At 38.5% G+C, this 26,237-nt stretch overlaps 3 non-coding genes and 2 pseudogenes across 3 annotated transcripts; all 5 read left to right on the forward strand.

The window, feature by feature from the left end:
* Window positions 1–1,052: 1,052 nt before the first annotated feature.
* On the forward strand, window positions 1,053–1,230 carry LOC117149832 (annotated as a pseudogene).
* A 395-nt stretch (window positions 1,231–1,625) lies between these two features.
* Window positions 1,626–10,961, forward strand: LOC117149831 (annotated as a pseudogene).
* A 4,513-nt stretch (window positions 10,962–15,474) lies between these two features.
* On the forward strand, window positions 15,475–17,465 carry LOC117149833. Its single transcript, XR_004460550.1, has one exon. It is a non-coding gene; the product is annotated as a small subunit ribosomal RNA (ribosomal RNA).
* A 684-nt stretch (window positions 17,466–18,149) lies between these two features.
* LOC117149829 lies at window positions 18,150–18,328 on the forward strand. Its single transcript, XR_004460548.1, has one exon. It is a non-coding gene; the product is annotated as a 5.8S ribosomal RNA (ribosomal RNA).
* Window positions 18,329–18,723: 395 nt separating this feature from the next.
* Window positions 18,724–22,702, forward strand: LOC117149830. The gene has a single exon (XR_004460549.1). It is a non-coding gene; the product is annotated as a large subunit ribosomal RNA (ribosomal RNA).
* The last annotated feature ends 3,535 nt before the right edge of the window (window positions 22,703–26,237 follow it).

The following is a 26,237-nucleotide window of genomic DNA, read 5'->3' on the forward strand; positions in this document are numbered from 1 at the left end:
TGCCCTTAGATGTCCTGGGCTGCACGCGCGCTACAATGAAAGTATCAACGTGTATTTCCTAGACCGAGAGGTCCGGGTAAACCGCTGAACCACTTTCATGCTTGGGATTGTGAACTGAAACTGTTCACATGAACTTGGAATTCCCAGTAAGTGTGAGTCATTAACTCGCATTGATTACGTCCCTGCCCTTTGTACACACCGCCCGTCGCTACTACCGATTGAATTATTAGTGAGGTCTCCGGACGTGATCACTGTGACGCCTTGCGTGTTACGGTTGTTTCGCAAAAGTTGACCGAACTTGATTATTTAGAGGAAGTAAAAGTCGTAACAAGGTTTCCGTAGGTGAACCTGCGGAAGGATCATTATTGTATAATATCCTTATCGTTAATAAACATTTGTTATAATACAAATAAATACAATTTACCAAAATAAAAATATTACAAAATGATTCCACGGAATCAAAAGTTAAAGTCAAAATAAAATGAAGATGGCTTTTATTTTATATGTGGGGCTTGGCAACCTCATAAAAAGACTTTAACATTATTAATGTTGTTGTGCGTATTTGTGGCAGTACCTACTACAACAATGGCGTTTCCTATAAAAACAAATTCTCGAAAATGGAAATCGAAGAAACTGAACAAAATTTGAAAGTAGAAGTCGAATTAAAATTAAAATAATTTTGAATGTGGTATTCAAAATAAGTGTGTGTGTATATGGACCATAATATACACGCGTTGCGAATATGTATTGTTCATCTATGTTATGAGCATACGTTGGCTAATGCAACAACCTAAAATATACAATGTTTGTACCTGTCATCCATCAGGTTAATGTTTTTATATAATTTTTGCAGTATGTGTCACCCAAAATAGCAAACCATAACCAGATTTTTATGATACATAATGCTTATATGAAACTAAGACATATCGCAACATTTATTTTTAGGTATAAAAATAAATTTATTGAAGGAATTGATATATGCCAGTAAAATGGTGTATTTTTAATTTCTTTCAATAAAAACAATATTGATATTATATAAAAATGAATTATAAAACTCTAAGCGGTGGATCACTCGGCTCATGGGTCGATGAAGAACGCAGCAAACTGTGCGTCATCGTGTGAACTGCAGGACACATGAACATCGACATTTGAACGCATATCGCAGTCCATGCTGTTATGTACTTTAATTAATTTTATAGTGCTGCTTGGACTACATATGGTTGAGGGTTGTAAGACTATGCTAATTAAGTTGTTTATAAATTTTTTATAAGCATATGGTATATTATTGGATTAAATAATGATTTTATTCATAATATTAAAAAAGAAATGAAAAACATTATCTCACATTTGAATGTGAAAAACGAAGAGAAATATTTTCTTTTTCAATCAAATAATACTGAGAAATGTCTAGCATAAAAATTGAAAATATTTTTTCATCTAGAATTGTCTCTTATTAATGATTCGGAAAAAGAAAAATCTTGGTTTTGTTATTATTCTTCGTTGGTTCGTTAAATGGATAAAAAATAACTTTGCTTACAAGAACTATTGAACTATTTATAACGAATTTAATTGATTGTTTTATCATTTATATATAAAGAATTTATGGCAAAAAATAGTTATATATACAACCTCAACTCATATGGGACTACCCCCTGAATTTAAGCATATTAATTAGGGAGGAAAAGAAACTAACAAGGATTTTCTTAGTAGCGGCGAGCGAAAAGAAAACAGTTCAGCACTAAGTCACTTTGTCTATATGGCAAATGTGAGATGCAGTGTATGGAGCGTCAATATTCTAGTATGAGAAATTAATGATTTAAGTCCTTCTTAAATGAGGCCATTTACCCATAGAGGGTGCCAGGCCCGTATAACGTTAATGATTACTAGATGATGTTTCCAAAGAGTCGTGTTGCTTGATAGTGGCAGCACTAAGTGGGTGGTAAACTCCATCTAAAACTAAATATAACCATGAGACCGATAGTAAACAAGTACCGTGAGGGAAAGTTGAAAAGAACTCTGAATAGAGAGTTAAACAGTACGTGAAACTGCTTAGAGGTTAAGCCCCGATGAACCTGAATATCCGTTATGGAAAATTCATCATTAAAATTGTAATATTTAAATAATATTATTAAGAATAATGTGCATTTTTTCCATATAAGGACATTGTAATCTATTAGCATATCCCAAATTTATCATAAAATATAACTTATAGTTTATTCCAATTAAATTGCTTGCATTTTAACACAGAATAAATGTTATTAATTTGATAAAGTGCTGATAGATTTATATTATTACAGAGCGTTAATTTTTCGGAATTATATAATGGCATAATTATCATTGATTTTTGTGTTTATTATATGCTCTTGTATGATTAACAATGCGAAAGATTCAGGATACCTTCGGGACCCGTCTTGAAACACGGACCAAGGAGTCTAACATATGTGCAAGTTATTGGGATGTAAACCTAATAGCGTAATTAACTTGACTAATAATGGGATTAGTTTTTTAGCTATTTATAGCTAATTAACACAATCCGGGGCGTTCTATATAGTTATGTATAATGTATATTTATATTATTTATGCCTCTAACTGGAACGTACCTTGAGCATATATGCTGTGACCCGAAAGATGGTGAACTATACTTGATCAGGTTGAAGTCAGGGGAAACCCTGATGGAAGACCGAAACAGTTCTGACGTGCAAATCGATTGTCAGAATTGAGTATAGGGGCGAAAGACCAATCGAACCATCTAGTAGCTGGTTCCTTCCGAAGTTTCCCTCAGGATAGCTGGTGCATTTTAATATTATATAAAATAATCTTATCTGGTAAAGCGAATGATTAGAGGCCTTAGGGTCGAAAACGATCTTAACCTATTCTCAAACTTTAAATGGGTAGAACCTTAACTTTCTTGATATGAAGTTCAAGGTTATGATATAATGTGCCCAGTGGGCCACTTTTGGTAAGCAGAACTGGCGCTGTGGGATGAACCAAACGTAATGTTACGGTGCCCAAATTAACAACTCATGCAGATACCATGAAAGGCGTTGGTTGCTTAAAACAGCAGGACGGTGATCATGGAAGTCGAAATCCGCTAAGGAGTGTGTAACAACTCACCTGCCGAAGCAACTAGCCCTTAAAATGGATGGCGCTTAAGTTGTATACCTATACATTACCGCTAAAGTAGATGATTTATATTACTTGTGATATAAATTTTGAAACTTTAGTGAGTAGGAAGGTACAATGGTATGCGTAGAAGTGTTTGGCGTAAGCCTGCATGGAGCTGCCATTGGTACAGATCTTGGTGGTAGTAGCAAATAATCGAATGAGACCTTGGAGGACTGAAGTGGAGAAGGGTTCGTGTGAACAGTGGTTGATCACGAGTTAGTCGGTCCTAAGTTCAAGGCGAAAGCCGAAAATTTTCAAGTAAAACAAAATGCCTAACTATATAAACAAAGCGAATATAATACACTTGAATAATTTTGAACGAAAGGGAATACGGTTCCAATTCCGTAACCTGTTGAGTATCCGTTTGTTATTAAATATGGGCCTCGTGCTCATCCTGGCAACAGGAACGACCATAAAGAAGCCGTCGAGAGATATCGGAAGAGTTTTCTTTTCTGTTTTATAGCCGTACTACCATGGAAGTCTTTCGCAGAGAGATATGGTAGATGGGCTAGAAGGCATGACATATACTGTTGTGTCGATATTTTCTCCTCGGACCTTGAAAATTTATGGTGGGGACACGCAAACTTCTCAACAGGCCGTACCAATATCCGCAGCTGGTCTCCAAGGTGAAGAGTCTCTAGTCGATAGAATAATGTAGGTAAGGGAAGTCGGCAAATTAGATCCGTAACTTCGGGATAAGGATGGCTCTGAAGATTGAGATAGTCGGGCTTGATTGGGAAACAATAACATGGTTATGTGCTCGTTCTGGGTAAATAGAGTTTCTAGCATTTATGTTAGTTACTTGTTCCCCGGATAGTTTAGTTACGTAGCCAATTGTGGAACTTTCTTGCTAAAATTTTAAGAATACTATTTGGGTTAAACCAATTAGTTCTTATCAATTATAACGATTATCAATTAACAATCAATTCAGAACTGGCACGGACTTGGGGAATCGACTGTCTAATTAAAACAAAGCATTGTGATGGCCCTAGCGGTGTTGACACAATGTGATTTCTGCCCAGTGCTCTGAATGTCAAAGTGAAGAAATTCAAGTAAGCGCGGGTCAACGCGGGAGTAACTATGACTCTCTTAAGGTAGCCAAATGCCTCGTCATCTAATTAGTGACGCGCATGAATGGATTAACGACGGACGTGTTTTCGTTGCGCTCGTGTACAGATTGCGAATAACTAAGTTTCCTTGTTTGGAAAGTAATTAAATCGGTGATTTAGTGCTCCGCGGAAGTCGAGTGAAAATTGTCGAGTGTTAAAAACAAGCGGTTTGGAAATTATTAACAATAAACTATTGGAAATTTTCCACTCCGCACGTGCTGCGAGGCGAGCTTACGAGTAAGTTTTCGAGTAAGCTTTTGAGCAGCTGTCAAAAAGCTTATTGTGGCAGTCACTGCTAGGGTTTGTGTCTAGGGACAGTTTAGTGCTACCAGACCGCTACCGATAGGTGGAGCTCTAGAGCATCTACCTTTGTCAGTGAGGCAAACGAGCATACGGTTGCTGGCGTCGACGGTAGGAGGAGCCACCATCGGAGTTATGCCGACCGAGAGCGACAGCAGTGCGAGTGCCTTGAGCGGATGTAGTGCCTCGAGGAAATCCAGACGAGGCAGGCGCAGAAGCCATCTGGCCTCTAAGAGCTCGGCGCCGACGCAGGCGAAATTGGTTGCCCTGGCGTCGAATGGAGTGCCAGAACCCGTTGGTGTACTTGAGGAGGCGTTTTCGTCGCTGGAGGACGCCCGGGCGGGCTACGCAAACGCTGCCATCGATGCTGCCCCCCCCAACGCTGCTGCCACCGCTGTTGATCCTACTGCTGCCCTGCTGCCGACCACACTGCTGCCTCCGCCGTTTCCACTGCTGCTAAAATTGTTGCCACCACTGCCACCGCCGCTACCGCTGCCGCCCGTGCTGGGCAAGCAGCCATGATGGCAGAGCTGTCGGCCACCAGCGCATGGTGAGAAGCAGCTTCCGCAGCCTAGGAGAAGTGGACACGGAAGAGCTCTCGTATGCTATCAGCCCGCTACGATGAGCTGGTGCTGGCGTTAATGCTCCGGTGTGGAGAACTGGAGACGCGGCTCGCTATGCCGCCACCGCCGCCGCCGTCGTCGAATCCGTTAAAGAATACGGCCGCCAATGCTCCCCAGATGCCACAGGTTGCACCCATCGCTGCCCCGCGGACCACCAAGGTTCGCGAGACGTGGTCAGCGGTGTGAAGTGCGACGACCCTGCGCTATCGGGGAAAGCTATAGCGGAAAAGGTGCGAACGATGGTTGCACCCTCCCTCGGATCAGAGTACATGAGGTACGTGAGCTCCGTCGAGGTGGTGGTGCGATCATTCGTACTCCTTCAGTTGGAGAGCTGCAGAAGGTGTAGCATCAAAGAGTTCGCTGAAGTTGGGCTAAATGTGGCACGGAATGCGGCCGAGAAGCCGAAGGTCGTCGTCTATGACGTCGACACAGCTATCGGCCCTGAGGAATTCATGCAGGAGCTGCATGGAAATAACTTCGACAGCGATATGACTATGTCCCAATTTAAGAAGTCCGTGCACCTGGTGACCAAGGCGTGGTCGGTAACCGACGGCGCCACAGTAAATGTAACGCTAGAGGTAGACGACCGCGCGATGGCGAAGCTTGATGTAGGTCGTGTCTACATCAAGTGGTTCTCATTCCCGATGCCGAGCACAGGTCCGCACATACGCCTGCCACAGATGCGTGGGTTTCGACCACAAGGTCAGCGAATGCCGGCAGAAGGACAATGTCTGCCGCCAGTGCGGGCAACAAGGCCACACCGCGGCAAAGTGCCAAAACCCGGTGGACTGCCCGGAACTGCCGTCACAGAGGGCAACCCTCGGGGCATTACATGCTCTCGAACGTGTGCCCGATATACGGGCGTTTGCTGGCGAGGGTGCAAGCTAGACATTAATGTTAGCTTCATCCAAGCGAACTGTGGCCGAGCAGAGCTGCGACCATCGAGCTCGGAGTCCGACTCAGGAGATCGGAGTCTATGTTCGCGCTGGTGCAGGAGCCGTATCTCGGCGGGACGGAATGGATGTGCTGCCTGAAGGAATGAGAATTTTCACCGATCGGCGAGGGAAGGCAGCCATCCTAGTAGATCAACAGGAAGCCATCTGTATGCCAGTGGAGACCCTCACCACGGATTATGGCGTATGTCTGGTCGTTAAAGGGAGCTTTGGCTCAATCTTCCTTTGCGCCGCATACTGCCAGTTCGATGCACCTCTGGAACCGTACCTCCGGTACATGGATGCGGTCCTGCTGCAGGCCAGCAGAACCCCCGCAATCCTGGGCCTCGACGCGAATGCAGTGTCCCCCATGTGGCTTAGCAAACTCTCTCGTCATGCCGAGGGGCAAGCTAACTACAGACGGGGTGAGCTGCTGTCAGAGTGGATGCTGGAGGCAAGAGTCGCCGCCCTAAACCAGTCAACAGAGGTGTACACGTTCGATAATCACAGAGCTACTAGCGATATCGACGTGACAATCGTCAATGAGGCAGCATCTATATGGGCCACATATGAGTGGAGAGTGGACGAGTGGGAATTGAGTGACCACAACATCATTACTGTTGTGGCCGAACCAACTACCGCGCGCGCAGTTGAGAGCATAGCTCCTGTGCCGTCCTGGAACTTCTCCAATGCACGTTGGCGATTGTTCAAGGAGGAAATGGTGAGTAGAGCAGCCGAACTTCCGGAAAACTTCTCAGAGTCGCCGTTGGACCAGCAAGTTTCGACCCTGCGCAGTATAGTACATAATGTATGTGATATTGCGCTGGAAGAAAGTCAATTCGATCGCCCAACAGGAGAGCACGTTGGTGGACTGCCGACCTCTGCGCTGCAAGGCGCGAATCCGGAGACTTCGTCGCCTACTCCAAGATGGAAGGCGTCGTGATGACGGTGCCGCTATAGAGCGTGTAGTGGTCGAGCTGAGGCGGGCCTCAGCAAACTACAAGAAGCTCATTGGGAGGGCGAAAATGGATGACTGGAAACGCTTCGTGGGAGATCATGCCGACGACCCATGGGGGCGCGTCTACAAGATTTGCCGAGGCCGCAGAAAGTGCACGGAGATTGGGTGCCTCCGCGGAATGGCGAGCTCATCACTGATTGGGGTGACTGTGCACGAGTGCTCCTCCGCAATTTCTTCCCAGTTGCGGAGTCCGAAGCACCGACTGCCATCGCGGAGGAAGTCCCACCGGCCCTCGAAGAATTCGAGGTTGATGCATGTGTTGCCCGGTTGAAGAGCAGGCGCTCTCCCGGCTTGGACGGCATCAATGGCACTATCTGCAAGGCAGTCTGGCGCGCCATACCCGAGCACCTAGCATCGTTGTTTTCCCGATGCATCCGATTAGGATACTTCCCGCTGAGTGGAAGTGCCCACGAGTTGTCTCGCTGCTCAAAGGGCCAGATAAGGACAAGTGTGAGCCCTCCTCATATAGAGGAATATGCTTGCTGCCAGTCTTTGGTAAGGTGCTCGAGGCCATCATGGTGAATCGTGTGAGAGAAGTTCTTCCGGAAGGCTGCAGATGGCAGTTTGGATTTCGCCAAGGACGATGTGTGGAGGATGCTTGGAGACACGTGAAGAGCAGTGTTTGTGCCAGCCCGGCGCAATACGTGCTCGGCACATTCGTGGACTTCAAAGGAGCATTCGACAACGTCGAATGGAGTGCTGCACTCCGCCGACTAGCAGACTTGGGATGCCGGGAGATGGGCTTGTGGCAGAGCTTTTTCTCCGGCCGAAGAGCAGTGATCCGAAGCAGTTCCGGTACTGTGGAAGTACCGGTAACTAGAGGCTGCCCGCAGGGTCAATCAGTGGCCCATTTATCTGGGACATTCTGATGGATGTACTGCTTCAGCGTCTCCAGCCGTATTGCCAGCTGAGTGCATACGCTGATGACTTGCTGCTTCTCGTCGAGGGAAATTCCCGAGCTATGCTAGAGGAAAAAGGAGCACAGCTGATGTCCATCGTAGAAGCGTGGGGAGCGGAAGTTGGCGTTGCCGTCTCGACCAGCAAGACGGTAATAATGCTGCTAAAAGGTGCCTTGAGACGTGCGCCTACGGTGAGGTTTGCTGGAGCGAACCTTCCGTATGTGCGTAGCTGTCGGTACCTTGGCATCACGGTCAGTGAAGGAATGAAATTCCTCACGCACATAGCTTCGCTTCGCCAGCGGATGAACCGGAGTCGTTGGAGCATTGGCGCGTGTGCTTCGAGCCGACTGGGGCTTCAGTCCTCGAGCCAGGCGGACCATATATGACGGACTCATGGCACCTTGTGTGCTGTTTGGTGCCCCGGTATGGTATGACACCGCCGAGCAAGTAGCCGCCCGGAGACGACTAGCCTCCTGCCAGAGGCTAATCCTGCTTGGATGCCTTTCGGTATGCCGAACAGTGTCCACAGTGGCACTGCAGGTACTTGGTGGAGCTCCCCCGCTTGACTTGGCTGCTAAGTTTTTAGCGGTCAAATACAAGCTGAAGCGTGGATACCCGCTGGAGGAGAACGACTGGCTATATGACGAGGACACTACGTGTCTAAGCTGGAAGCAGAGGAAGACTCGCCTAGAGAGTGCTTACTGCAGAGTTGGCAGAACAGATGGGATGATGACAGCGAACCAGGACGGGTGACGCATAAATTCATCCCATATGTCACTCTCGCCTATCGGGATCCAAGATTTGGATTCTCGATGAGGACGTCTACCTGCTGACAGGTCACGGGTCGTTTAACGCATTTTTGCAAGGGAGAGCCCTCCAGCGATACCACTGCTTGCGCTTGTGGAGATCCATATGAGGACTGGATGCACATATTGTGCGCTTGCCCCCTATATGCAGATTTGCGGAACCTCGATGGACTTGGAGTGCAGCGCCTTGGCGAAAACTGGACCTTCGATAGAATCCTGGAAGATCAACAGAGGACTCAACGGCTGGCAGTGTTTGCGGACGAAGTGTTCCGTAGGAGGAGGGGTGTTTAGCCCAACAACTTCGCCGTGTGGTTAGCGGGCGAGAATACTTCCACAGTCCGCTATTGCTTGTCGTAAGAGGCGACTAATATAGCCATAGGTCCTCTAACCCTGCTTGTCGGAGCAAAAGGAGGAGGCCCACCGAGCCTCTCTTCGGTACCACGGGTTGTGCAGCTATCCAAGACTGCACATTGAGGTAGGCCCCCTGGTGGAGTATCGTGGTGGCTGTGGTTGGTACCCATATCGCGGGTAGAGCCTTCGTGCTCGACGTTTGAGTTACGGTGCTAGTTGCGCAAAACTCGGGTGCTGTGACCCAGAGATCAGTAGAGATTTAGGTAGATCTCGCTCCTCAGCAAGGGGGAGTGCTTGCCCGGCAAGCAAGTACTCGAATTGCTACCGGGGTGGTCGCTATGTACATAGCTATAGCTTCTAGTCCGGGACGCTTGTCTGGCGTATCCAGACACATACACCATGTTGATACATGCACCACTTGTGGGTGTTCAGGGTGTCGTGGTTGTAATCCCTTCAGTGTGGAACACGCCACGTAAAACAAGTTCGGAGAGATCTGAAAAGTCGTCGTTTGTCCCTATCTACTATCTAGCGAAACCACAGCCAAGGAAACGGGCTTGGAATAATTAGCGGGGAAAGAAGACCCTTTTGAGCTTGACTCTAATCTGGCAGTGTAAGGAGACATAAGAGGTGTAGAATAAGTGGGAGATATTAGACCTCGGTTTGGTATCGTCAATGAAATACCACTACTCTTATTGTTTCCTTACTTACTTGATTAAATGGAACGTGTATCATTTCCTAGCCATTATACGGATATATTTATTATATCTTATGGTATTGGGTTTTGATGCAAGCTTCTTGATCAAAGTATCACGAGTTTGTTATATAATCGCAAACAAATTCTTTAATAAAACGATGCATTTATGTATTTTTGATTTGAAAATTTGGTATAACTCCAATTACTCAGGTATGATCCAATTCAAGGACATTGCCAGGTAGGGAGTTTGACTGGGCGGTACATCTCTCAAATAATAACGGAGGTGTCCCAGGCCAGCTCAGTGCGGACAGAAACCACACATAGAGCAAAGGGCAAATGCTGACTTGATCTCGGTGTTCAGTACACACAGGGACAGCAAAAGCTCGGCCTATCGATCCTTTTGGTTTAAAGAGTTTTTAACAAGAGGTGTCAGAAAAGTTACCATAGGGATAACTGGCTTGTGCGGCCAAGCGTTCATAGCGACGTCGCTTTTGATCCTTCGATGTCGGCTCTTCCTATCATTGTGAAGCAAAATTCACCAAGCGTTGGATGTTCACCCATGCAAGGGAACGTGAGCTGGGTTTAGACCGTCGTGAGACAGGTTAGTTTTACCCTACTAATGACAAAACGTTGTTGCGACAGCATTCCTGCGTAGTACGAGAGGAACCGCAGGTACGGACCAATGGCACAATACTTGTTCGAGCGAACAGTGGTATGACGCTACGTCCGTTGGATTATGCCTGAACGCCTCTAAGGTCGTATCCGTGCTGGACTGCAATGATAAATAAGGGGCAATTTGCATTGTATGGCTTCTAAACCATTTAAAGTTATAATTTATTTTATAAACGACAATGGATGTGATGCCAATGTAATTTGTAACATAGTAAATTAGGAGGATCTTCGATCACCTGATGCGCGCTAGTTACATATAAAGCATTATTTAATACAATGACAAAGCCTAGAATCAATTGTAAACGACTTTTGTAACAGGCAAGGTGTTGTAAGTGGTTGAGCAGCTGCCATACTGCGATCCACTGAAGCTTATCCTTTGCTTGATGATTCGATAAATAAATGATTTTTCCTGTAGCCAAACAAACACCTCGTCATCAATTTAGTGACGCATATGATATTGTCCTATCATATAATTTTGATATAAAGACTTTAAAGAATTCTATCACGTTGCCAAATACCTCGTCATCAATTTAGTGACGCATATGATATTGTCCCTATCATATAATAATATAAAGACTTTAATGAATTGTGTCAAGTTGCCAAACACCTCGTCATCAATTTAGTGACGCATATGATATTGTCCTATCATATAATTTTTGATATAAAAACTTTAAAGAATTGTATCAAGTTGCCAAATACCTCGTCATCAATTTAGTGACGCATATGATATTGTCCCTATCATATAATTAATATAAGACTTTAATGAATTGTGTCAAGTTGCCAAACACCTCGTCATCAATTTAGTGACGCATATGATATTGTCCCTATCATATAATTAATATAAAGACTTTAAATGAATTGTGTCAAGTTGCCCAAACACCTCGTCATCAATTTAGTGACGCATATGATATTGTCCCTATCATATAATTTTTGATATAAAAACTTTAAAGAATTGATCAAGTTGCCAAATACCTCGTCATCAATTTAGTGACGCATATGATATTGTCCCTATCATATAATTAATATAAAGACTTTAATGAATTGTGTCAAGTTGCCAAACACCTCGTCATCAATTTAGTGACGCATATGATATGTCCCTATCATATAATTTTGATATAAAGACTTTAAAGAATTATATCAAGTTGCCAAATACCTCGTCATCAATTAGTGACGCATATGATATTGTCCTATCATATAATTAATATAAAGACTTTAATGAATTGTGTCAAGTGCCAAACACCTCGTCATCAATTTAGTGACGCATATGATATTGTCCCTATCATATAATTTTGATATAAAAACTTTAAAGAATTGTATCAAGTGCCAAATACCTCGTCATCAATTTAGTGACGCATATGATATTGTCCCTATCATATAATTAATATAAAGACTTTAATGAATTGTGTCAAGTTGCCAAACACCTCGTCATCAATTTAGTGACGCATATGATATTGTCCCTATCATATAATTTTGATATAAAAACTTTAAAGAATTGTATCAAGTTGCCAAATACCTCGTCATCAATTTAGTGACGCATATGATATGTCCCTATCATATAATTAATATAAAGACTTTAATGAATTGTGTCAAGTTGCCAAACACCTCGTCATCATTTAGTGACGCATATGATATTGTCCCTATCATATAATATTGATATAAAGACTTTAAAGAATTATATCAAGTTGCCAAATACCTCGTCATCAATTTAGTGACGCATATGATATTGTCTCTATCATATAATTTAATATAAAGACTTTAATGAATTGTGTCAAGTTGCCAAACACCTCGTCATCAATTTAGTGACGCATATGATATTGTCCCTATCATATAATTTTTGATATAAAGACTTTAAAGAATTCTATCAAGTTGCCAAATACCTCGTCATCAATTTAGTGACGCATATGATATTGTCTCTATCATATAATTAATATAAAGACTTTAATGATTTGTGTCACGTTGCCAAACACCTCGTCATCAATTTAGTGACGCATATGATATTGTCCCTATCATATAATTAATATAAAACTTTTTAAAGAATTGTATCAAGTTGCCAAACACCTCGTCATCAACTACTATATTATGGTTGGCCGACCTCTCATATTGTATTCTCTTATGTCTTCATAGGATTTTGGCAATTATACGAGTAAATTAAATAATATACATATGAAAATGATTAATTATTATATGTATAAGGGAAAAAATGCTGAAATATTCCCATATTATCTTAGTATTATAGAGGAAAGACCGTTGCCGACCTCTGATATTGTTCAAAACTTATGTATTTATATGATTTTGGCAATTATATGAGTAAATTAAATAATATACATATAAAATGATTAAATATTATATGTATAAATGTATAAAGGAAAAAATGATGAAATATTCCCACATTATCTTAGTATTATAGAGGAAAGACCGTTGCTGACCTCTGATATTGTTCAAAACTTATGTATTTATATGATTTTGCAATAATATGAGTAAATTAAATAATATACATATGAAAATGATTAATTATTATATGTATAAATGTATAAGGGAAAAAATGCTGAAATATTCCCATATTATCTTAGTATTATAGAGGAAAGACCGTTGCTGACCTCTGATATTGTTCAAAACTTATGTATTTATATGATTTGGCAATTATATGAGTAAATTAAATAATATACATATGAAAATTATTAATTATTATATGTATAAGGGAAAAAATGCTGAAATATCCCACATTCTCTTAGTATTATAGAGAAAAGCCATTATAGTGAGAGGGTATAGTAGTGTAAACGACCGGAATTACGACAGAGGGTTCAAAAACTACTATAGGTAGGCAGTGGTTGCCGACCTCTCATATTGTTCAAAACTTATGTATTCATATGATTTTGGCAATTATATGAGTAAATTAAATAATATACATATGAAAATTATTAATTATTATATGTATAGGGGAAAAAATGCTGAAATATTCCCACATTCTCTTAGTATTATAGAGAAAAGCCATTATAGTGAGAGGGTATAGTAGTGTAAACGACCGGAATTACGACAGAGGGTTCAAAAACTACTATAGGTAGGCAGTGGTTGCCGACCTCTCATATTGTTCAAAACTTATGTATTCATATGATTTTGGCAATAATATGAGTAAATTAAATAATATACATATGAAAATGATTAATTATTATATGTATAAGGGAAAAAATGCTGAAAATATCCCACATTCTCTTAGTATTATAGAGAAAAGCCATTATAGTGAGAGGGTATAGTAGTGTAAACGACCGGAATTACGACAGAGGGTTCAAAAACTACTATAGGTAGGCAGTGGTTGCCGACCTCTCATATTGTTCAAAACTTATGTATTCATATGATTTTGGCAATAATATGAGTAAATTAAATAATATACATATGAAAATATTAATTATTATATGTATAAGGGAAAAAATGCTGAAAATATCCCACATTCTCTAGTATTATAGAGAAAAGCCATTATAGTGAGAGGGTATAGTAGTGTAAACGACCGGAATTACGACAGAGGGTTCAAAAACTACTATAGGTAGGCAGTGGTTGCCGACCTCTCATATTGTTCAAAACTTATGTATTCATATATTTTGGCAATAATATGAGTAAATTAAATAATATACATATGAAAATGATTAATTATTATATGTATAAGGGAAAAAATGCTGAAAATATCCCACATTCTCTTAGTATTATAGAGAAAAGCCATTATAGTGAGAGGGTATAGTAGTGTAAACGACCGGAATTACGACAGAGGGTTCAAAAACTACTATAGTAGGCAGTGGTTGCCGACCTCTCATATTGTTCAAAACTTATGTATTCATATGATTTTGGCAATAATATGAGTAAATTAAATAATATACATATGAAAATGATTAATTATTATATGTATAAGGGAAAAAATAATCATATTATATATGAATAATGGAAAAAAAATGAAATTTCCTATAATCTCTTAATATATAAGAGAATAGCCCGTATGTGGGTGGCAAACGGAATTGAAAATACCCGCTTGAGGACAGCGGGTTCAAAAACTACTATAGGTAGGCAGTGGTTGCCGACCTCCCGCATTATTCGAAATATTTATTTCGGATTATGTTTATATTGGTTACATACAATAAAGTATATTATTATCCCGTACAAATTTGTTTCTCAGTTCTATAGAACACGGGACTTGGCTCCGCGGATAATAGGAATATACGCTTTATAGATAATATCGTTGAAACAAAAGTCAAGTTTCTATTATATATAGAATAACAAATCGTTTCCATATATTATCGTTAATTTTGGAGGCAGGCAAATATTAATTTATTACCTGCCGTATAGTTGGATTATTAATCGTTACGGTATAATACAAATATGGATTCTTATGAAAGAAATTAAAATTATATATTAAATGTGGAAATATTATCATATGCGCTTGGTTTTATGTTATATATTACCAGAGATATATATGAAAAGAGATAAATTAAATTTATCTTCAAAATGCAAATATTTAACTTAATATTTATTTGGTTAAACAAAAATTGTACATGTGTGGATACAATAATTATGTATGTTGGAAATAAAATGATATTTTATAATGAAATATGTATGTATAAAAAGATAAAATTATAGAAATATATATATTACAATAATTAGATGAAATTCTTGTTATATTGGTAAAACAAGTATAAATTAAAAATGAAAATATGGATTACGAATGCTATATAAAAATGGCCGTAATCGAATGGATTTTTTACTTATATATTTAAAATTTTACCCAAAGGCGAAATATTGAATTTTATTCAATATAATAAAAATCATGGAATTATATAAAGTGAAAAATCTATATATCTATATATCTATTATATTGCTTATTTCGATTCAAAATATATGAATGGAATATGAAGGAAAAACATTATTCTGGTTGATCCTGCCAGTAGTTATATGCTTGTCTCAAAGATTAAGCCATGCATGTCTAAGTACACCACGAATTAAAAGTGAAACCGCAAAAGGCTCATTATATCAGTTATGGTTCCTTAGATCGTTAACAGTTACTTGGATAACTGTGGTAATTCTAGAGCTAATACATGCAATTAAAACATGAACCTTATGGGACATGTGCTTTTATTAGGCTAAAACCAAGCGATCGCAAGATCGTTATATTGGTTGAACTCTAGATAACATGCAGATCGTATGGTCTTGTACCGACGACAGATCTTTCAAATGTCTGCCCTATCAACTTTTGATGGTAGTATCTAGGACTACCATGGTTGCAACGGGTAACGGGGAATCAGGGTTCGATTCCGGAGAGGGAGCCTGAGAAACGGCTACCACATCTAAGGAAGGCAGCAGGCGCGTAAATTACCCACTCCCAGCTCGGGGAGGTAGTGACGAAAAATAACAATACAGGACTCATATCCGAGGCCCTGTAATTGGAATGAGTACACTTTAAATCCTTTAACAAGGACCAATTGGAGGGCAAGTCTGGTGCCAGCAGCCGCGGTAATTCCAGCTCCAATAGCGTATATTAAAGTTGTTGCGGTTAAAACGTTCGTAGTTGAACTTGTGCTTCATACGGGTAGTACAACTTACAATTGTGGTTAGTACTATACCTTTATGTATGTAAGCGTATTACCGGTGGAGTTCTTATATGTGATTAAATACTTGTATTTTTTTCATATGTTCCTCCTATTTAAAAACCTGCACTAGTGCTCTTAAACGAGTGTTATTGTGGGCCGGTACTATTACTTTGAACAAATTAGAGTGCTTAAAGCAGGCTTCAAATGCCTGAATATTCTGTGCATGGGATAATGAAATAAGACCTCTGTTCTGCTTTCATTGGTTTTCAGATCAAGAGGTAATGATTAATAGAAGCAGTTTGGGGGCATTAGTATTACGACGCGAGAGGTGAAATTCTTGGACCGTCGTAAGACTAACTTAAGCGAAAGCATTTGCCAAAGATGTTTTCATTAATCAAGAACGAAAGTTAGAGGTTCGAAGGCGATCAGATACCGCCCTAGTTCTAACCATAAACGATGCCAGCTAGCAATTGGGTGTAGCTACTTTTATGGCTCTCTCAGTCGCTTCCCGGGAAACCAAAGCTTTTGGGCTCCGGGGGAAGTATGGTTGCAAAGCTGAAAACTTAAAGGAATTGACGGAAGGGCACCACCAGGAGTGGAGCCTGCGGCTTAATTTGACTCAACACGGGAAAACTTACCAGGTCCGAACATAAGTGTGTAAGACAGATTGATAGCTCTTTCGAATCTATGGTGTGGTGCATGGCCGTTCTTAGTTCGTGGAGTGATTTGTCTGGTTAATTCCGATAACGAACGAGACTCAAATATATTAAATAGATATCTTCAGGATTATGGTGCTGAAGCTTATGTAGCCTTCATTCATGGTGGCAGTAAAATGTTTATTGTGTTTGAATGTGTTTATGTAAGTGGAGCCGTACCTGTTGGTTTGTCCCATTATAAGGACACTAGCTTCTTAAATGGACAAATTGCGTCTAGCATAATGAGATTGAGCAATAACAGGTCTGTGATGCCCTTAGATGTCCTGGGCTGCACGCGCGCTACAATGAAAGTATCAACGTGTATTTCCTAGACCGAGAGGTCCGGGTAAACCGCTGAACCACTTTCATGCTTGGGATTGTGAACTGAAACTGTTCACATGAACTTGGAATTCCCAGTAAGTGTGAGTCATTAACTCGCATTGATTACGTCCCTGCCCTTTGTACACACCGCCCGTCGCTACTACCGATTGAATTATTTAGTGAGGTCTCCGGACGTGATCACTGTGACGCTTGCGTGTTACGGTTGTTTCGCAAAAGTGACCGAACTTGATTATTTAGAGGAAGTAAAAGTCGTAACAAGGTTTCCGTAGGTGAACCTGCGGAAGGATCATTATTGTATAATATCCTTATCGTTAATAAACATTTGTTATAATACAAATAAATACAATTTACCAAAAATAAAAATATTACAAAATGATTCCACGGAATCAAAAGTTAAAGTCAAAAAAATGAAGATGGCTTTTATTTTATATGTGGGGTTGGCAACCTCATAAAAAGACTTTAACATTATTAATGTTGTTGTGCGTATTTGTGGCAGTACCTACTACAACAATGGCGTTTCCTATAAAAACAAATTCTCGAAAATGGAAATCGAAGAAACTGAACAAAATTTGAAAGTAGAAGTCGAATTAAAATTAAAATAATTTGAATGTGGTATTCAAAATAAGTGTGTGTGTATATGGACCATAATATACACGCGTTGCGAATATGTATTGTTCATCTATGTTATGAGCATACGTTGGCTAATGCAACAACCTAAAATATACAATGTTGTACCCTGTCATCCATCAGGTTAATGTTTTATATAAATTTTGCAGTATGTGTCACCCAAAATAGCAAACCATAACCAGATTTTTATGATACATAATGCTTATATGAAACTAAGACATATCGCAACATTTATTTTTAGGTATAAAAAATAAATTTATTGAAGGAATTGATATATGCCAGTAAAATGGTGTATTTTTAATTTCTTTCAATAAAAACAATATTGATATTATATAAAAATGAATTATAAAACTCTAAGCGGTGGATCACTCGGCTCATGGGTCGATGAAGAACGCAGCAAACTGTGCGTCATCGTGTGAACTGCAGGACACATGAACATCGACATTTTGAACGCATATCGCAGTCCATGCTGTTATGTACTTTAATTAATTTTATAGTGCTGCTTGGACTACATATGGTTGAGGGTTGTAAGACTATGCTAATTAAGTTGTTTATAAATTTTTTATAAGCATATGGTATATTATTGGATTAAATAATGATTTTATTCATAATATTAAAAAAGAAATGAAAAACATTATCTCACATTTGAATGTGAAAAACGAAGAGAAATATTTTCTTTTTCAATCAAATAATACTGAGAAATGTCTAGCATAAAAAATTGAAATATTTTTCATCTAGAATTGTCTCTTATTAATGATTCGGAAAAAGAAAAATCTTGGTTTTGTTATTATTCTTCGTTGGTTCGTTAAATGGATAAAAAATAACTTTGCTTACAAGAACTATTGGAACTATTTATAACGAATTTAATTGATTGTTTTATCATTTATATATAAAGAATTTATGGCAAAAAATAGTTATATATACAACCTCAACTCATATGGGACTACCCCCTGAATTTAAGCATATTAATTAGGGGAGGAAAAGAAACTAACAAGGATTTTCTTAGTAGCGGCGAGCGAAAAGAAAACAGTTCAGCACTAAGTCACTTTGTCTATATGGCAAATGTGAGATGCAGTGTATGGAGCGTCAATATTCTAGTATGAGAAATTAATGATTTAAGTCCTTCTTTAAATGAGGCCATTTACCCATAGTAGGGTGCCAGGCCCGTATAACGTTAATGATTACTAGATGATGTTTTCCAAAGAGTCGTGTTGCTTGATAGTGCCAGCACTAAGTGGGTGGTAAACTCCATCTAAAACTAACTATAAACCATTGAGACCGATAGTATAAACAAAGTTACCCGTGAGGGAAAGTTGAAAAGAACTCTGAATAGAGAGTTAAAACAGTACGTTGAAACTGGCTTAGAGGTTAAGCCCGATGAACCTGATATCCGTCGTTATGGAAAATTCATCATTAAAATTGTAATATTTTAAATAATATTATTAAGAATAATGTGCATTTTTTCCATATAAGGACATTGTAATCTATTAGCATATCCCAAATTTATCATAAAATATAACTTATAGTTTATTCCAATTAAATTGCTTGCATTTTAACACAGAATAAATGTTATTAATTTGATAAAGTGCTGATAGATTTATATTATTACAGAGCGTTAATTTTTCGGAATTATATAATGGCATAATTATCATTGATTTTTGTGTTTATTATATGCTCTTGTATGATTAACAATGCGAAAGATTCAGGATACCTTCGGGACCCGTCTTGAAACACGGACCAAGGAGTCTAACATATGTGCAAGTTATTGGGATGTAAACCTAATAGCGTAATTAACTTGACTAATAATGGGATTAGTTTTTTAGCTATTTATAGCTAATTAACACAATCCCGGGGCGTTCTATATAGTTATGTATAATGTATATTTATATTATTTATGCCTCTAACTGGAACGTACCTTGAGCATATATGCTGTGACCCGAAAGATGGTGAACTATACTTGATCAGGTTGAAGTCAGGGGAAACCCTGATGGAAGACCGAAACAGTTCTGACGTGCAAATCGATTGTCAGAATTGAGTATAGGGGCGAAAGACCAATCGAACCATCTAGTAGCTGGTTCCTTCCGAAGTTTCCCTCAGGATAGCTGGTGCATTTTAATATTATATAAAATAATCTTATCTGGTAAAGCGAATGATTAGAGGCCTTAGGGTCGAAACGATCTTAACCTATTCTCAAACTTTAAATGGGTAAGAACCTTAACTTTCTTGATATGAAGTTCAAGGTTATGATATAATGTGCCCAGTGGGCCACTTTTGGTAAGCAGAACTGGCGCTGTGGGATGAACCAAACGTAATGTTACGGTGCCCAAATTAACAACTCATGCAGATACCATGAAAGGCGTTGGTTGCTTAAAACAGCAGGACGGTGATCATGGAAGTCGAAATCCGCTAAGGAGTGTGTAACAACTCACCTGCCGAAGCAACTAGCCCTTAAAATGGATGGCGCTTAAGTTGTATACCTATACATTACCGCTAAAGTAGATGATTTATATTACTTGTGATATAAATTTTGAAACTTTAGTGAGTAGGAAGGTACAATGGTATGCGTAGAAGTGTTTGGCGTAAGCCTGCATGGAGCTGCCATTGGTACAGATCTTGGTGGTAGTAGCAAATAATCGAATGAGACCTTGGAGGACTGAAGTGGAGAAGGGTTTCGTGTGAACAGTGGTTGATCACGAGTTAGTCGGTCCTAAGTTCAAGGCGAAAGCCGAAAATTTTCAAGTAAAACAAAAATGCCTAACTATATAAACAAAGCGAATATAATACACTTGAATAATTTTGAACGAAAGGGAATACGGTTCCAATTCCGTAACCTGTTGAGTATCCGTTTGTTATTAAATATGGGCCTCGTGCTCATCCTGGCAACAGGAACGACCATAAAGAAGCCGTCGAGAGATATCGGAAGAGTTTTCTTTTCTGTTTTATAGCCGTACTACCATGGAAGTCTTTCGCAGAGAGATATGGTAGATGGGCTAGAAGAGCATGACATATACTGTTGTGTCGATATTTTCTCCTCGGACCTTGAAAATTTATGGTGGGGACACGCAAACTTCTCAACAGGCCGTACCAATATCCGCAGCTGGTCTCCAAGGTGAAGAGTCTCTAGTCGATAGAATAATGTAGGTAAGGGAAGTCGGCAAATTAGATCCGTAACTTCGGGATAAGGATTGGCTCTGAAGATTGAGATAGTCGGGCTTGATTGGGAAACAATAACATGGTTTATGTGCTCGTTCTGGGTAAATAGAGTTTCTAGCATTTATGTTAGTTACTTGTTCCCCGGATAGTTTAGTTACGTAGCCAATTGTGGAACTTTCTTGCTAAAATTTTTAAGAATACTATTTGGGTTAAACCAATTAGTTCTTATCAATTATAACGATTATCAATTAACAATCAATTCAGAACTGGCACGGACTTGGGGAATCCGACTGTCTAATTAAAACAAAGCATTGTGATGGCCCTAGCGGGTGTTGACACAATGTGATTTCTGCCCAGTGCTCTGAATGTCAAAGTGAAGAAATTCAAGTAAGCGCGGGTCAACGGCGGGAGTAACTATGACTCTCTTAAGGTAGCCAAATGCCTCGTCATCTAATTAGTGACGCGCATGAATGGATTAACGAGATTCCTACTGTCCCTATCTACTATCTAGCGAAACCACAGCCAAGGGAACGGGCTTGGAATAATTAGCGGGGAAAGAAGACCCTTTTGAGCTTGACTCTAATCTGGCAGTGTAAGGAGACATAAGAGGTGTAGAATAAGTGGGAGATATTAGACCTCGGTTTGGTATCGTCAATGAAATACCACTACTCTTATTGTTTCCTTACTTACTTGATTAAATGGAACGTGTATCATTTCCTAGCCATTATACGGATATATTTATTATATCTTATGGTATTGGGTTTTGATGCAAGCTTCTTGATCAAAGTATCACGAGTTTGTTATATAATCGCAAACAAATTCTTTAATAAAACGATGCATTTATGTATTTTTGATTTGAAAATTTGGTATAACTCCAATTACTCAGGTATGATCCAATTCAAGGACATTGCCAGGTAGGGAGTTTGACTGGGGCGGTACATCTCTCAAATAATAACGGAGGTGTCCCAAGGCCAGCTCAGTGCGGACAGAAACCACACATAGAGCAAAAGGGCAAATGCTGACTTGATCTCGGTGTTCAGTACACACAGGGACAGCAAAAGCTCGGCCTATCGATCCTTTTGGTTTAAAGAGTTTTTAACAAGAGGTGTCAGAAAAGTTACCATAGGGATAACTGGCTTGTGGCGGCCAAGCGTTCATAGCGACGTCGCTTTTTGATCCTTCGATGTCGGCTCTTCCTATCATTGTGAAGCAAAATTCACCAAGCGTTGGATTGTTCACCCATGCAAGGGAACGTGAGCTGGGTTTAGACCGTCGTGAGACAGGTTAGTTTTACCCTACTAATGACAAAACGTTGTTGCGACAGCATTCCTGCGTAGTACGAGAGGAACCGCAGGTACGGACCAATGGCACAATACTTGTTCGAGCGAACAGTGGTATGACGCTACGTCCGTTGGATTATGCCTGAACGCCTCTAAGGTCGTATCCGTGCTGGACTGCAATGATAAATAAGGGGCAATTTGCATTGTATGGCTTCTAAACCATTTAAAGTTTATAATTTATTTTATAAACGACAATGGATGTGATGCCAATGTAATTTGTAACATAGTAAATTAGGAGGATCTTCGATCACCTGATGCCGCGCTAGTTACATATAAAAGCATTATTTAATACAATGACAAAGCCTAGAATCAATTGTAAACGACTTTTGTAACAGGCAAGGTGTTGTAAGTGGTTGAGCAGCTGCCATACTGCGATCCACTGAAGCTTATCCTTTGCTTGATGATTCGATAAATAAATGATTTTTCCTGTAGCCAAACAAACACCTCGTCATCAATTTAGTGACGCATATGATATTGTCCCTATCATATAATTTTTGATATAAAGACTTTAAAGAATTCTATCAGTTGCCAAATACCTCGTCATCAATTTAGTGACGCATATGATATTGTCCCTATCATATAATTAATATAAAGACTTTAATGAATCAAGTTGCCAAACACCTCGTCATCAATTTAGTGACGCATATGATATTGTCCCTATCATATAATTTTTGATATAAAAACTTTAAAGAATTGTATCAAGTTGCCAAATACCTCGTCATCAATTTAGTGACGCATATGATATTGTCCCTATCATATAATTAATATAAAGACTTTAATGAATTGTGTCAAGTTGCCAAACACCTCGTCATCAATTTAGTGACGCATATGATATTGTCCCTATCATATAATTTTTGATATAAAGACTTTAAAGAATTATATCAAGTTGCCAAATACCTCGTCATCAATTTAGTGACGCATATGATATTGTCTCTATCATATAATTAATATAAAGACTTTAATGAATTGTGTCAAGTTGCCAAACACCTCGTCATCAATTTAGTGACGCATATGATATTGTCCCTATCATATAATTTTTGATATAAAAACTTTAAAGAATTGTATCAAGTTGCCAAATACCTCGTCATCAATTTAGTGACGCATATGATATTGTCCCTATCATATAATTAATATAAAGACTTTAATGAATTGTGTCAAGTTGCCAAACACCTCGTCATCAATTTAGTGACGCATATGATATTGTCCCTATCATATAATTTTTGATATAAAAACTTTAAAGAATTGTATCAAGTTGCCAAATACCTCGTCATCAATTTAGTGACGCATATGATATTGTCCCTATCATATAATTAATATAAAGACTTTAATGAATTGTGTCAAGTTGCCAAACACCTCGTCATCAATTTAGTGACGCATATGATATTGTCCCTATCATATAATTTTGATATAAAGACTTTAAAGAATTATATCAAGTTGCCAAATACCTCGTCATCAATTTAGTGACGCATATGATATTGTCTCTATCATATAATTAATATAAAGACTTTAATGAATTGTGTCAAGTTGCCAAACACCTCGTCATCAATTTAGTGACGCATATGATATTGTCCCTATATAATTTTTGATATAAAGACTTTAAAGAATTCTATCAAGTTGCCAAATACCTCGTCATCAATTTAGTGACGCATATGATATTGTCTCTATCATATAATTAATATAAAGACTTTAATGATTTGTGTCACGTTGCCAAACACCTCGTCATCAATTTAGTGACGCATATGATATTGTCCCTATCATATAATTAATATAAAGACTTTTTAAAGAATTGTATCAAGTTGCCAAACACCTCGTCATCAACTACTATATTATGGTTGCGCCGACCTCTCATATTGTATTCTCTTATGTCTTCATAGGATTTTGGCAATTATACGAGTAAATTAAATAATATACATATGAAAATGATTAATTATTATATGTATAAGGGAAAAAATGCTGAAATATTCCCATATTATCTTAGTATTATAGAGGAAAGACCGTTGCCGACCTCTGATATTCAAAACTTATGTATTTATATGATTTTGGCAATTATATGAGTAAATTAAATAATATACATATAAAATTAAATATTATATGTATAAATGTATAAAGGAAAAAATGATGAAATATTCCCACATTATCTTAGTATTATAGAGGAAAGACCGTTGCTGACCTCTGATATTGTTCAAAACTTATGTATTTATATGATTTTGGCAATAATATGAGTAAATTAAATAATATACATATGAAAATGATTAATTATTATATGTATAAATGTATAAGGGAAAAAATGCTGAAAATATTCCCATATTATCTTAGTATTATAGAGGAAAGACCGTTGCTGACCTCTGATATTGTTCAAAACTTATGTATTTATATGATTTTGGCAATTATATGAGTAAATTAAATAATATACATATGAAAATTATTAATTATTATATGTATAAGGAAAAAATGCTGAAATTCCCACATTCTCTTAGTATTATAGAGAAAAGCCATTATAGTGAGATAGTAGTGTAAACGACCGGAATTACGACAGAGGGGCTTGCCGAATATTGTTCAAAACTTATGATATGATTTTGGCAATTATATGAGTAAATTAAATAATATACATATGAAAATTATTAATTATTATATGTATAGGGGAAAAAATGCTGAAATATTCCCACATTCTCTTAGTATTATAGAGAAAAGCCATTATAGTGAGGGTATAGTAGTGTAAACGACCGAATTACGACAGAGGGTTCAAAAACTACTATAGGTAGGCAGTGGTTGCCGACCTCTCATATTGTTCAAAACTTATGTATTCATATGATTTTGGCAATTATATGAGTAAATTAAATAATATACATATGAAAATTATTAATTATTATATATAAGGGAAAAAAATGCTGAAAATATCCCACATTCTCTTAGTATTATAGAGAAAAGCCATTATAGTGAGAGGGTATAGTAGTGTAAACGACCGGAATTACGACAGAGGGTTCAAAAACTACTATAGGTAGGCAGTGGTTGCCGACCTCTCATATTGTTCAAAACTTATGTATTCATATGATTTTGGCAATAATATGAGTAAATTAAATAATATACATATGAAAATGATTAATTATTATATGTATAAGGGAAAAAAATGCTGAAAATATCCCACATTCTCTTAGTATTATAGAGAAAAGCCATTATAGTGAGAGGGTATAGTAGTGTAAACGACCGGAATTACGACAGAGGGTTCAAAAACTACTATAGGTAGGCAGTGGTTGCCGACCTCTCATATTGTTCAAAACTTATGTATTCATATGATTTTGGCAATAATATGAGTAAATTAAATAATATACATATGAAAATGATTAATTATTATATGTATAAGGGAAAAAATGCTGAAAATATCCCACATTCTCTTAGTATTATAGAGAAAAGCCATTATAGTGAGAGGGTATAGTAGTGTAAACGACCGGAATTACGACAGAGGGTTCAAAAACTACTATAGGTAGGCAGTGGTTGCCGACCTCTCATATTGTTCAAAACTTATGTATTCATATGATTTTGGCAATAATATGAGTAAATTAAATAATATACATATGAAAATGATTAATTATTATATGTATAAGGGAAAAAATGCTGAAAATATCCCACATTCTCTTAGTATTATAGAGAAAAGCCATTATAGTGAGAGGGTATAGTAGTGTAAACGACCGGAATTACGACAGAGGGTTCAAAAACTACTATAGGTATGGTTGCCGACCTCTCATATTGTTCAAAACTTATGTATTCATATGATTTTGGCAATAATATGAGTAAATTAAATAATATACATATGAAAATGATTAATTATTATATGTATAAGGAAAAAATGCTGAAAATATCCCACATTCTCTTAGTATTATAGAGAAAAGCCATTATAGTGAGAGGGTATAGTAGTGTAAACGACCGGAATTACGACAGAGGGTTCA

Source organism: Drosophila mauritiana, unplaced genomic scaffold (assembly GCF_004382145.1).
Source record: "Drosophila mauritiana strain mau12 unplaced genomic scaffold, ASM438214v1 U_37, whole genome shotgun sequence".
Classification (NCBI taxonomy): domain Eukaryota; kingdom Metazoa; phylum Arthropoda; class Insecta; order Diptera; family Drosophilidae; genus Drosophila; species Drosophila mauritiana.